The sequence below is a fragment of the Scyliorhinus torazame genome, chromosome 16 (assembly GCF_047496885.1).
Source record: "Scyliorhinus torazame isolate Kashiwa2021f chromosome 16, sScyTor2.1, whole genome shotgun sequence".
In the NCBI taxonomy this organism is placed as follows: domain Eukaryota; kingdom Metazoa; phylum Chordata; class Chondrichthyes; order Carcharhiniformes; family Scyliorhinidae; genus Scyliorhinus; species Scyliorhinus torazame.
The window spans coordinates 156,867,630-156,879,665 of record NC_092722.1 but is presented as its reverse complement, the minus strand read 5'-3'; positions in this window follow the sequence as shown (position 1 = coordinate 156,879,665).

Here is a 12,036-nt window from a genome sequence, read left to right as displayed (position 1 = left end):
ATCCAACCACCGCCCCTTGACATTCAATGATATTACCATCGCTGAATTCCCACTACTTTAGGGCAGCACGGTAGCATTGTGGATAGCACAATTGCTTCACAGCTCCAGGGTCCCAGGTTCGATTCCGGCTTGGGTCACTGTCTGTGCGGAGTCTGCACATCCTCCCCGTGTGTGCGTGGGTTTCTTCCGGGTGCTCCGGTTTCCTCCCACAGTCCAAAGATGTGCGGGTTAGGTGGATTGGCCATGATAAATTGCCCTTAGTGTTGGGTGGGGTTACTGGGTTATGGGGATAGGGTGGAGGTGTTGGCCTTGGGTAGGGTGCTCTTTCCAAGAGCCGGTGCAGACTCGATGGGTCGAATGGCCTCCTTCTGCACTGTAAATTCTATGATTCTACCAACATCCCGAGAGTTACCAATGCCCAGAAACAGAACTGGACTAGCCACATAAACATTGTTTCTGCAAGAGCAGGTCAGAGGCTAGGAATCCTGTGGCAAGAAACTCATTTCCTGACTCCCCAAAGTTAGGAATTTGATGGAATACCCCAACTTGCCAAACCCATGACTTCTACAACCTGATGGACAAGGTCCGTGGATTTATGGGAAAAGCAACACCTGCGTGAATCCCTCCAAATCAAACACCATCCTGACTTAGAACCATATTCTGTTCCTTCTCCGTTGCTGGGTCAAAACCCTGGAACCTCTTCCCTAACAGCACCATTGGTGCACCTGTACCAGATTGACAGCAGCAGATCAAGAAGGCGGCTCACCATCACCTTCTCCAGGGCAATTAGGAATGAGCACCAAATGCTGGCCTTGCCAGTGATGCTCACATCCCATGAAAGAATTAAAAAAGGCATTTTGATTTTATATTCATTTATTAAGATAATGTGAGGGTGGTACTCTATTAAAGGATAACATCACATCACATTGTGATAGAAATGATTAATATTTTTTTAATGAACAATACTTTTAATGCAGGAAGCTCAATATAAAAAACAAAATAATTGATAAAGAGAAAGATATTCTAATATATTTAATATTTTAAAAGTTAATATTTCAATAATTTTCCTCCGGCACTGGTGAGTTGACTCTTTTGAATAATGAAAATGTGTATCATCGACTAAAGGACTGAATCAAATGATCGTAGTGCTAAATTTAATTGGGGAAATTTTGTTGTGCACTTTTACTCAGTGATATTGTAGGGACTATGGACATGTTAAGGTGATGGGTTAGAAACCCATTGGGGTCTCCCCACATATGTTTGAATCCTGCTGACTATACTTTCGCTCTTCCTGATTTCAACCATGTGCCACAGGACAATGGCACAGCAAATGGCACGGTAGCACAGTGGGTAGCACTGTTGCTTCACAGTTCCAGGGTCCCAGGTTCGATTCCCAGCTTGGGTCACTGCCTGTGCGGAGTCTGCACGTTCTCCCTGTGTCTGTGTGGGTTTCCTCTGGGTGCTCCGTTTTTCTCCCACCAGTCCCGAAAGACGTGCTGTTAGGTAATTTGGACATTCTGAATTCTCTCTCAGTGTACCCGAACAGGCGCCAGAATGTGGTGACGAGTGGCTTTTCACAGTAACTTCATTGCAGTGTTAATGTAAGCCTGCTTGGGACAATAAAGATTATTATTATTCTTAAATGTGAGAAAACACTCCCAGCAGGTAAAAGGGAACCAGTTTCCAGCAGGATTGAACGGAAAGCAGCTCACCTTTATAAATACTGTCCAGGTAATACCTTCGGCGGTGAGCTTATGTGTAAGGAAGGCAAAACTTATCATTTAGCATGGAGATATCGCACGAAGATATAGTTATTGCCATTTGTATATGATCCACCTCTGCGCAATCTCTGCACAGACAGTCACCCGAGGCTGGAATTGAACCTGGGTCCCTGGAGCTGTGAGGCAACAGTGCTAACCACTGTGCCACCGTGCCGTGCCAGGTTCTAATGGAGTGCGAGAGAGGAAAACAAACCAACTTTAATTAGGCAAATGTGATGAATTTATAGTGAATAGCGATGAAAGCATAGAGGGGTAAAAAAGCTCACTCTTCCGGGGTTCAATGTAAGATCCATGCCTTGGTTTTAAACAGGGATATTAAAAAGTGTTAAAACTGAGGAGAATATTTTTCTCTCTCTTCAATGCTGTCTGGAATTAATCTGGCAAGGTGTTACCTAGCAGTTTGGGTGATGGGCGCGACACCCATGCTTTTTGATTAAGATGCCTTTGGGTACTGGGCAGCACGCTGACGCAGTAGTTGGCACTACTGCCTCACATCACTGAGGACCCGGGTTTGATCCCAGCCCAGGGTCACTGTCCATGTGGAGTTTGCACATTCTCCCCATGTCTGCATGGGTATCACCCACAACCCAAAGATGTGCAGGGTAGGTAGATTGGCAGGCTAAAATTGCCCTTTAATTAAGGAAAAAGAATCGGGCACTTTAAATGTATTAAAAAATTCCTTTGGGTACTCCTTGCATCAAAGAACCACAATTTGGATAACATTATTGAGGTTCTCACCTGGCAGGGCTTAGAGCCTCGATCAACTGTGAAATGCAGCTGATAAAATGACAATGGACACTGGGCAGACAGTGTCAATGGGTCGTAAGTGTACTCACTTGAATCAGGTCGTAGGGGATTAAAATTCCCCTGAACGACAGAGAGTGGAAGCATCACAGGTAAATGTGATCCAGATCTCACCAGACATCCAAACGTTTGCACAATTACTGCTCATGAGGATGACTTCCTCACCTGAGGAAGGAGCAGCACTCCGAAAGCTAGTGACATCGAAACAAACCTGTTGGACTTTAACCTGGTGTTGTAAGACTTCGTAATGAGGATACTGGTTGAACCTCCTGCTAGCTGAGGAGTACTAAAACCATTAGTACAGCCTCTCCAATGAAATCAGCTTACTTCAGGATCTTGGACCGAGCCTCTTCTGGCAACTTCATTTATACACTCAGCAATTCTTAAGTCAGATGAATTATCCGAGCAGCTTCCTAGATGGCTTTTAAGGTCGACTTGCAGAATCTTTGATTAGCCACCAAAACAAAGACATTGGCAGTAGTTCTGATGTATTATTTGTACCAAATTTTGATTTTTCACTGAAATTACTCGGATCTCCAGCACTATTTTTAATTAAATGAAGGAATTCAACCCCCATCACGAATGATTGCTATTTGTGCTTGACCCTTCAATGAAATTGAAACCAATCCCGTCACAGCCTGTCAAAATATCAGCCTCCTGGCATTTTGTTTTGCGATTTGAAGTTGGTTAGACGGCGTTGCGCCGGATATGATGTCACCATGTGGCAATATCTCTTGACGGAAGCTGAAGTTTCTTCCCCTTCTTGGTGGTTGTTGATGATAAATTACAGGATTGATTTGTTTAACGTATCATTTAAAAATCTCCTGGATTGCTTTTGGTCGCCAGGAGATTGATGCTAATTTCTGTAGACTCCCAGCCATTACAGGAGGATTGGCAACCCTATTTGCCGTGTCTGCCGCCATCATGCCTACTGCAGCGGGCCCCGCAAATCTAGCCCATTGTACATATAAATAGTATGTAAATGAGAAATGCAGGATGACATGAACATTTCATCATTCTAGCACAGACATAAAAGAAAAAAAGGACTTGCATTTATATAATAATAATCTTTATTAGTGTCACAAGTAGGCTTACATTAACACTGCAATGAAGTTGCTGTGAAAAAATCCCCTAGTCGCCGCTCTGCGACGGCTGTTCGGGTACACGGAGGGAGAATTCAGAATGTCCAATTCACCTAACAAGCACATCTTTTGGGACTGTGGGAGGAAACCAGAGCACCCAGAGGAAACACAGCAGACACGGGGGGAATGTGCAGACTGGACAGTGACCCAAGCCAGGAATTGCACCTGGGTCCCTGGTGCTGTGAAGCAACAGTGCTAACCACTTCCATGACTTCCGTGATTTCAGAATATCCCAAAGCACTTTACAGCCAACAAAGTATTTTTGAAGTGTAGTCACAAGAGTAATATAGGAAAGGTGGCAGCCAATTTGCACATAGCAAGGTCCTGCAAACAGTAATGATATATATGATTAGATCATCTCTTTTAGGTGTTGGCTGAAGGATAAATGTTGGGAGTCATCTTCACTGAATAGTGACATGGGATCCATTTAGCCGGAAGGGTGGACTTGCTCTTGGTTTAACATCTCATCCAAAAGCAACAAAAATGATTCCAATGTTCAGAGTTGATCCATCAGCAGCTTACCATGGATTAGAGATCACAGTTAAGTAGAGAAAGTTAGTAAGTTGAAGCTTTTTTCACTGGAGCTATGAATCTACGTGGCTTTGTTTTTTATTTGTTCATGGGATGTGGGCGTCCCTGGCTGCGCCAACATTTATTGCCCATCCCTAATCACCCTCGAACTGAATGGCTTACTAGAAGGAATTTCAGAAGGCAGTTAAGAGTCAACCACACTGATGTGGATCCGGAATCACATGTCGGTCGGCCAGATCAGGCAAGGACAGCAGATCTCCTTCCTTAAAGGACTTAGTGAGCTAGGTCTGTTTTTACAGCAATGGTTTAATGGTCATCATCAGGCTTTTAGTTCATTAAACTCAAATTTCATTATCTGCTGTAGTGGGATTTGAACCCAGGTCGGCAGAATATTACACTGGATCTCTGGATTATTAGTCCAGCGGCACTACAACAACAGCGCCACTTCTCCTTTACAATTATGGGGGGCACGGTAGCATAGTGATTAGCACAGTTTCTTCACAGCTCCAGGGTCCCAGGTTCGATTCCCGGCTTGGGCCACTGTCTGTGAGGAGTTTGCACTTCTCCCCGTGTCTGCGTGGGTTTCCTCCAGGTCTCTGGTTTATTCCCACAGTCAAAAAATGTGCAGGTTAGGTGGATTTGCCATGCTAAATTGCCCTTACATTCCAAAAAGGTTGGGTTGGGTTGGTTGAGGCTGCTGGGTTACGGGGATAGGGTGGGGGGGTGGGCTTAGATAGGGTATTCTTTCCAAGGGCTGGTGCAATCTCAAAGAGCTGAATGGCCTCTTTCTGCACTGTAAATTCTATGATTCTATGTTTATGAAGGGTCAGCATGGTATCAATGTTCCTTCCTCACATTTGCATATTCTATGGATCGATACAATGCACACAAGGATGCTAAGCCTGTCCAAGCAACAACGTGTTCAAATTTGGTGATCATAGATATTAAAAAAGCTCAGTCACGCTCAGTTTCAAGTCCTCTTCCAGCAAATTTCTTCTTAGAAATGGGGATAGGAATACAGGGGCAACTACAGGCCCAAGGAAGCTACATCGGTGGGTCTAGTTGCCAGATTCAGAACATTTTGACAGCTGTTGGAGAACAGATGCCAAAAACCGCAGGCCTAAAGGTCAGTGGGAAAGACAAAGACAGCCATTCTCTTTTCTTGTCTTTCGTATCTTGCTGACGACATCCCTCAAATGTGACCATGTGATGCGCTCCCAGGAATAAAGTCTCCTTTTGAGCATCCTTGAAAATGGGCGCTTTTCTGTCTCACAGGACAGGAGGGATATGAATCCCATTCTACATTTTGTCCATGATTTATTTGGCCTTTCACATGTTGTGAATGTTTTCATAGTGTATTCGGAATATTGATAATTAATGATGGAACACATCCATTGGTGAACAAGAGGGTAATAATTGGGCGTGAATTTGGGATAATCACAAAAGTACCTGAATGAGTACTTGGCCCGCCATGGCATTCACGGCTATGGGCCAAGTGCTGGCAAATGGAATTAGGTAGACAGGTCAGGTGTTTTCATGTATCGGTGCAGACTCGATGGGCTGAAGGGCCTCTTTTTGAAGGGGCTGTTTAGCACAGGGCTAAATCGCTGGCTTTGAAAGCAGACCAAGGCATGCCAGCAGCACGGTTCAATTCCCGTAACAGCCTCCCCGGACAGGCGCCGGAATGTGGCGACTAGGGACTTTTCACAGTAACTTCATTGAAGCCTACTTGTGACAATAAGCGATTTTCATTTCATTTCATTTTCGTTTTGCACTCTATTATTCTGTGATTCTGATTAAAGAGAGTTTCGAAAAAAACTCCCCTTTCATAGAGGGTAACCCTTTGGAATCCTCTGCCACAAGCTGTTGTTGAAACACTTTAAAATTAATTTTGAGTGATTAAATGGTTGCTCCAAAAACATGAATATTAAAGGTCATGGGAATTGACCAAGAATTAAAGTTAGCTGATGTGGAAAGAAATTACTTATACAAACTTGATGACGTAAATAGCCTGTTTCTGTGCTGTGATGTTTTATGTACCCATGGTGAATATTTTTTTTGAATATTGTGCTATTTTATCGTGATGGAATTTCTTTTACGGTTTAGTTGCCGTCAAATTTGGTACGTGAGAAAGAAACCACACATAGATTTAGAATAGCTTTGGAAAATATGTCCCCAGATGACATTTTTTAGGTTACGGTTAAACTGTGTCATAAATAGTTTGTTTAACTTATGTTCGAGGCCCATTCCTGCATAGAATGAGCAAAGTTTCAAGTATTCACTCTGTTGAGAAAATACATAATGTTAGAACTTGTGTTGCTCTGTTTTGAGATGATTTGAAATTGATATTTGGACATGTGAATTTGCTGTTACCTGCTGTGTGTCAGTTAACGAAGATCAGATAGTTAATTCATTACAATTAGCTGCTCCACCAAAATTTAGCTACAGTTTTGATTAAGCCACGTTTATTCTCAATGGGAACTTTTATTGTTTCCTCTTTGCTTCATCAGAAATAAGGAACAGTGTTGGGAAAATTGTGTTCATTTGGCTTGTGCATCTAATTCAGGACAGCTCAATTGTTCATTTGATGTTTGTCTCCTGCCTGCCCATTCTGAGCAATAATGCATCAGTATTTTGACACTATATTCTCTGTCCAGTTCATCATTACTTTTACAATATATTATTATTGATAGCTTTCCCCTTAAGCCTGTCTCTTTATTAGTAGATTGTGACAGATGAAGGCTACCCTTTGCTATGTTTTATGGCATTTTCCAGCAATAATGCCAGGAGCACTCTAACCGCTGGTGTTGCATATTTATTGATCGCCATATTCCCCAATAATCTGATGTGTGTCACATTTGACAACATTATGAGGAGAGGTCAGCTATAAGGGGCTAATGAAACTGCTACAAAGATGGATGTTGTTTTGTACAGCATTAACCTTGCAAATAGCTGTCAGTAACATGCTTCAGTAAGGCCATTCTGCTTGAGCTGCCCCAACTCTGTCAATGTTGACATTAACATTAAACAGAACCTGAAGCCATTTAATTCAGGATTCATCTACAATAAAAATGTGGTCTATATGGCATCATTCCAAACCAAAATCTTATTAACTGCATATATTGCTTGTGGCAAAATACTAGAAATTTCAAAAATTGCTTTGGCCATCCTAAATATATAAAGGTTTTGGTAATGATGATGTAAAGTTGAATATGAAATAGCTGAATGCTGAAGCATGAGGGTGTGCAGAGATTGCTGCTTTGTTTCCTCTCTTACTGTCATTTAATAATTTAAAAATATTAACGTTGTACCACCTCAGGTACACATGCCCTTCAATATCTTATTGCAAGTAAAAAGGTTATGGTTTTGTGTCACCAAGCCACTAAACTCAACCTGGCCTAGTTGCGTGAGTCTTGACTTTACTTGGGCTGACCACTAGATGGTGCAATGTTTGAAAGCACATTCTTTTATCCTGGAGAGAACAACTGATGATGCTAAAATTCATGCTCCCAAATCATACCCATGTTATCTGACTGGAGTTACACTGGGCAATACTGTGGGCCAATATTATCTCTCATCCTCAAAGTTAGAGAAAAGAAATACAGTTTGAAATACTTCACATGGGGATTTCAGGAATCTGCCCAACAATCAGGAATCAAATGCCATATTTGAGGGTTCTACTTTGATGACAGGGCCTTCATCTGGTGCACTGTGTTCATAAAAGTGGTGTTTGTACATATCAGCGATTCTTCACTCTGAGTTCATAATCACAGTTGTCCTATCAGAGGAAGGCTATAAACTGACCTCAGGCTGTCCACTGCACGAAAAAGGAGAAATGATCACATTTCACACTCTTTCCTGGTAATTACTGATCAAAATTGGCACTGGATAAATCTTGGAGGTAAATAGGGAATGAATTATAGAACCTTCAAAAGAGAGGAAATAAACTAAAAACATGGTGTAGGTGAATAAATAAACTTCTAAAAACCAAAGTGAACTTTCTAAATCAAAGCAATAACGATTGATATCAAATGACTAAATATTAAAATCTGGTATCAGATTGTTCAAGGCTCAGGTAAAATTAAAGAAGCATCCTATTTGGAGAGAATGAATATAAACCTGGGAATGGAGATAAGTGTGTAGTGGCCAATTTTTCTGTTTTTGATTAAGAAAGTCTGCTTACTATTGATGCTCACTGTACTCGATTGGTTAAACCTGGGTGTGGACACTGAGAAAAGTGAAAGAAAAGTTGCAGAAAGAGCTGGAAGCTAATAATAATAATAATCGCTTATTAGACCATAAGACATAGGAGCAGAAGTAAGGCCATTCGGCCCATCGAGTCCACTCCACCATTCAATCATGGCTGATTTCAACTCCATTTACCAGCTCTCTCTCCATAGCCCTTAATTCCTCGAGAAATCAAGAATTTATCAACTTCTGTCTTAAAGACACTCAACGTCTCGGCCTCCACCGCCCTCTGTGGCAATGAATTCCACAGACCCACCACTCTCTGGCTGAAGAAATTTCTCCTCATCTCTGTTCTAAAGTGACTCCCTTTTATTCTAAGGCTGTGCCCCCGGGTCCTAGTCTCCCCTGCTAATGGAAACAACTTCCCTACGTCCACCCTATCTAAGCCATTCATTAGCTTGTAAGTTTCTATTAGATCTCCCCTCAACCTCCTGAACTCCAATGAATATAATCCCAGGATCCTCAGACGTTCATCGTATGTTAGGCCTACCATTCCTGGGATCATCCGTGTGAATCTTCGCTGGACCCGCTCCAGTGCCAGTATGTCCTTCCTGAGGTATGGGGCCCAAAATTGCTCATAGTATTCTAAATGGGACATAACTAATGCTTTATAAAGCTTCAGAAGTACATCCCTGCTTTTATATTCCAAGCCTCTTGCCATAAATGACAACATTGTATTTGCTTTCTTAATTACGGACTCAACCTGCAAGTCTACCTTTAGAGAATCCTGGGCTAGGACTCCCAAGTCCCTTTGCACTTCAGCATTATGAATTTTGTCACCGTTTAGAAAATAGTCCATGCCTCTATTCTTTTTTCCAAAGTGCAAGACCTCGCATTTGCCCACGTTGAATTTCATCAGCCATTTCTTGGACCACTCTCCTAAACTGTCTAAATCTTTCTGCAGCCTCCCCACCTCCTCCATACTACCTGCCCCTCCACCTATCTTTGTATCATCGGCAAACTTAGCCAGAATGCCCCCAGTCCCGTCATCTAGATCGTTAATATATAAAGAGAACAGCTGTGGTCCCAACACTGAACCCTGCGGGACACAACTCGTCACCGGTTGCCATTCCGAAAAAGAACCTTTTTTCCCAACTCTCTGCCTTCTGCCTGACAGCCAATCGTCAATCCATGTTAGTGCCTTGCCTCGAATACCATGGGCCCTTATTTTACTCAGCAGTCTCCCGTGAGGCACCTTATCAAAGGCCTTTTGGAAGTCAAGCTAGATAACATCCATTGGCTCTCCTTGGTCTAACCTATTTGTTATCTCTTCAAAGAACTCTAACAGGTTTGTCAGGCACGACCTCCCCTTACTAAATCCATGCTGACTTGTCCTAATCCGACCCTGCACTTCCAAGAATTTAGAAATCTCATCCTTAACAATGGATTCTAGAATCTTGCCAACAACCGAGGTTAGGCTAATTGGCCTATAATTTTCCATCTTTTTCCTTGTTCCCTTCTTGAACAGGGGGGTTACAACAGCGATTTTCCAATCCTCTGGAACTTTCCCTGACTCCAGTGACTTTTGAAAGATCATAACTAATGCCTCCACTATTTCTTCAGCTATCTCCTTTAGAACTCTAGGATGTAGCCCACCTGGGCCCGGAGATTTATCAATTTTTAGACCTCTTAGTTTCTCTAGCACTTTCTCCTTTGTGATGTCTACCATATTCAACTCTTCCCCCTGACTCTCCTGAATTGTTGGGATATTACTCATGTCTTCTACTCTGAAGATTGACGCAAAGTACTTATTTAGTTCCTCAGCTATTTCCTTGTCTCCCATCACTAGATTACCAGCATCATTTTGGAGCGGCCCAATGTCTACTTTTGCCTCCCGTTTGTTTTTAATGTATTTAAAGAAATTTTTACGATCATTCCTAATGTTACTGGCTAACCTACCTTCATATTTGATCTTCTCTTTCCTTATTTCTCTCTTTGTTATCCTCTGTTTGTTTTTGTAGCCTTCCCAATCTTCTGGCTTCCCACTACTCTTTGCCACATTATAGGCTTTCTCTTTTGCTTTGATGCATTCCCTAACTTCCTTTGTCAGCCATGGCTGCCTAATCCCCCCTCTGATAACCTTTCTTTTCTTTGGGATGAACCTCTGTACTGTGTCCTCAATTACTCCCAGAAACTCCTGCCATTGCTGTTCTACTGTCTTTCCCACGAGGCTCTGCTCCCAGTCGATTTTCGTCAGTTCCTCCCTCATGCCCCTGTAGTTACCTTTATTTAACTGTAACACCTTTACATCTGAATGTACCTTCTTTCTTTCAAATTGAAGATTGAATTATACGATATTATGATCACTGTCTCCTAAGTGTTCCCTTACTTTAAGATCTTTAATCAAGTCTGGCTCATTACATAACACTAAGTCCAGAATGGCCTGTTCCCTCGTGGGCTCCATCGCAAGCTGTTCCAAAAAGCCCTCCTGTAAACATTCAATGAATTCCCTTTCCTTGGGTCCACTGGCAGCATTATTTACCCAATCCACCTGCATATTGAAGTCCCCCATGATCACTGTGACCTTGCCTTTCTGACATGCACTTTCTATTTCGTAGTGCATTTTGTGCCCCGGTCCTGACCACTGTTATGAGGCCTGTACATAACTCCCATTATGGGTTTTTTGCCTTTGTGGTTCCTCAACTCTACCCACACAGACTCCACATCATCTGACCCTATGTCGTTTAGTGCTATTGATTTAATTTCATTCCTAATTAACAAGGCAACCCCGCCCCCTCTGCCCACCTCTCTGTCTTTTCGATAGGTTGTGAATCCCTGGATGTTTAAATGCCAGTCCTGAACCCCCTGCAACCATGTCTCTGTGATGCCTACCACATCATACCTGCCAGTCACAATCTGGGCCACAAGCTCATCTACCTTGTTCCGTACACTGCGCGCATTTAAATATAGCACCTTTAATTCTCTATTGACCGTCCCTTTTTGTTTTCTTAGTGTGGTGGACCTTGGTTTACTGAGCCTTTCCATACACTGTGTCATATTTTGTGGGATGGGGACTATCGTAACCTCTCCTGAGTTCTGTCTTTTCATGCTTTTTTGTATTCCTAAGCAGCTATGCTTCCCACTGATTACTTCACCTCTTGGTTCCCTGACTTTCCCTTCCCCCCCCAATCTCTAATTTAAAGTCCTATTGACCACCCTATTTACTCTTTTCGCCAGAACACTGGTCTCAGCTCAGTTCAAGTGGAGACCATCCCAACGGTATCGGTCCCCCCTGTCCCAAAACTGATGCCAGTGTCCCATGAAAAGGAACCCCTCTTTCCCACACCACTCTTTCAGCCACGTGTTAACTTCCCTTATTCTTGCCTCCCTATGCCAATTTGCATGTGGCTCGGGCAGTAATCCGGAGATTATGACCCTTGAGGACCTGTTTTTTAATTTGAATCCTAGCTCTTTATAATCTCTAAACAGGTCCTCTTTCCTAGACTTGCCTATGTTGTTGGTACCGACTTGGACCACAACAACTGGATCCTCCCCCTCCCGCTCCAGTATCCTTTCAAGCCGGTCAGAGA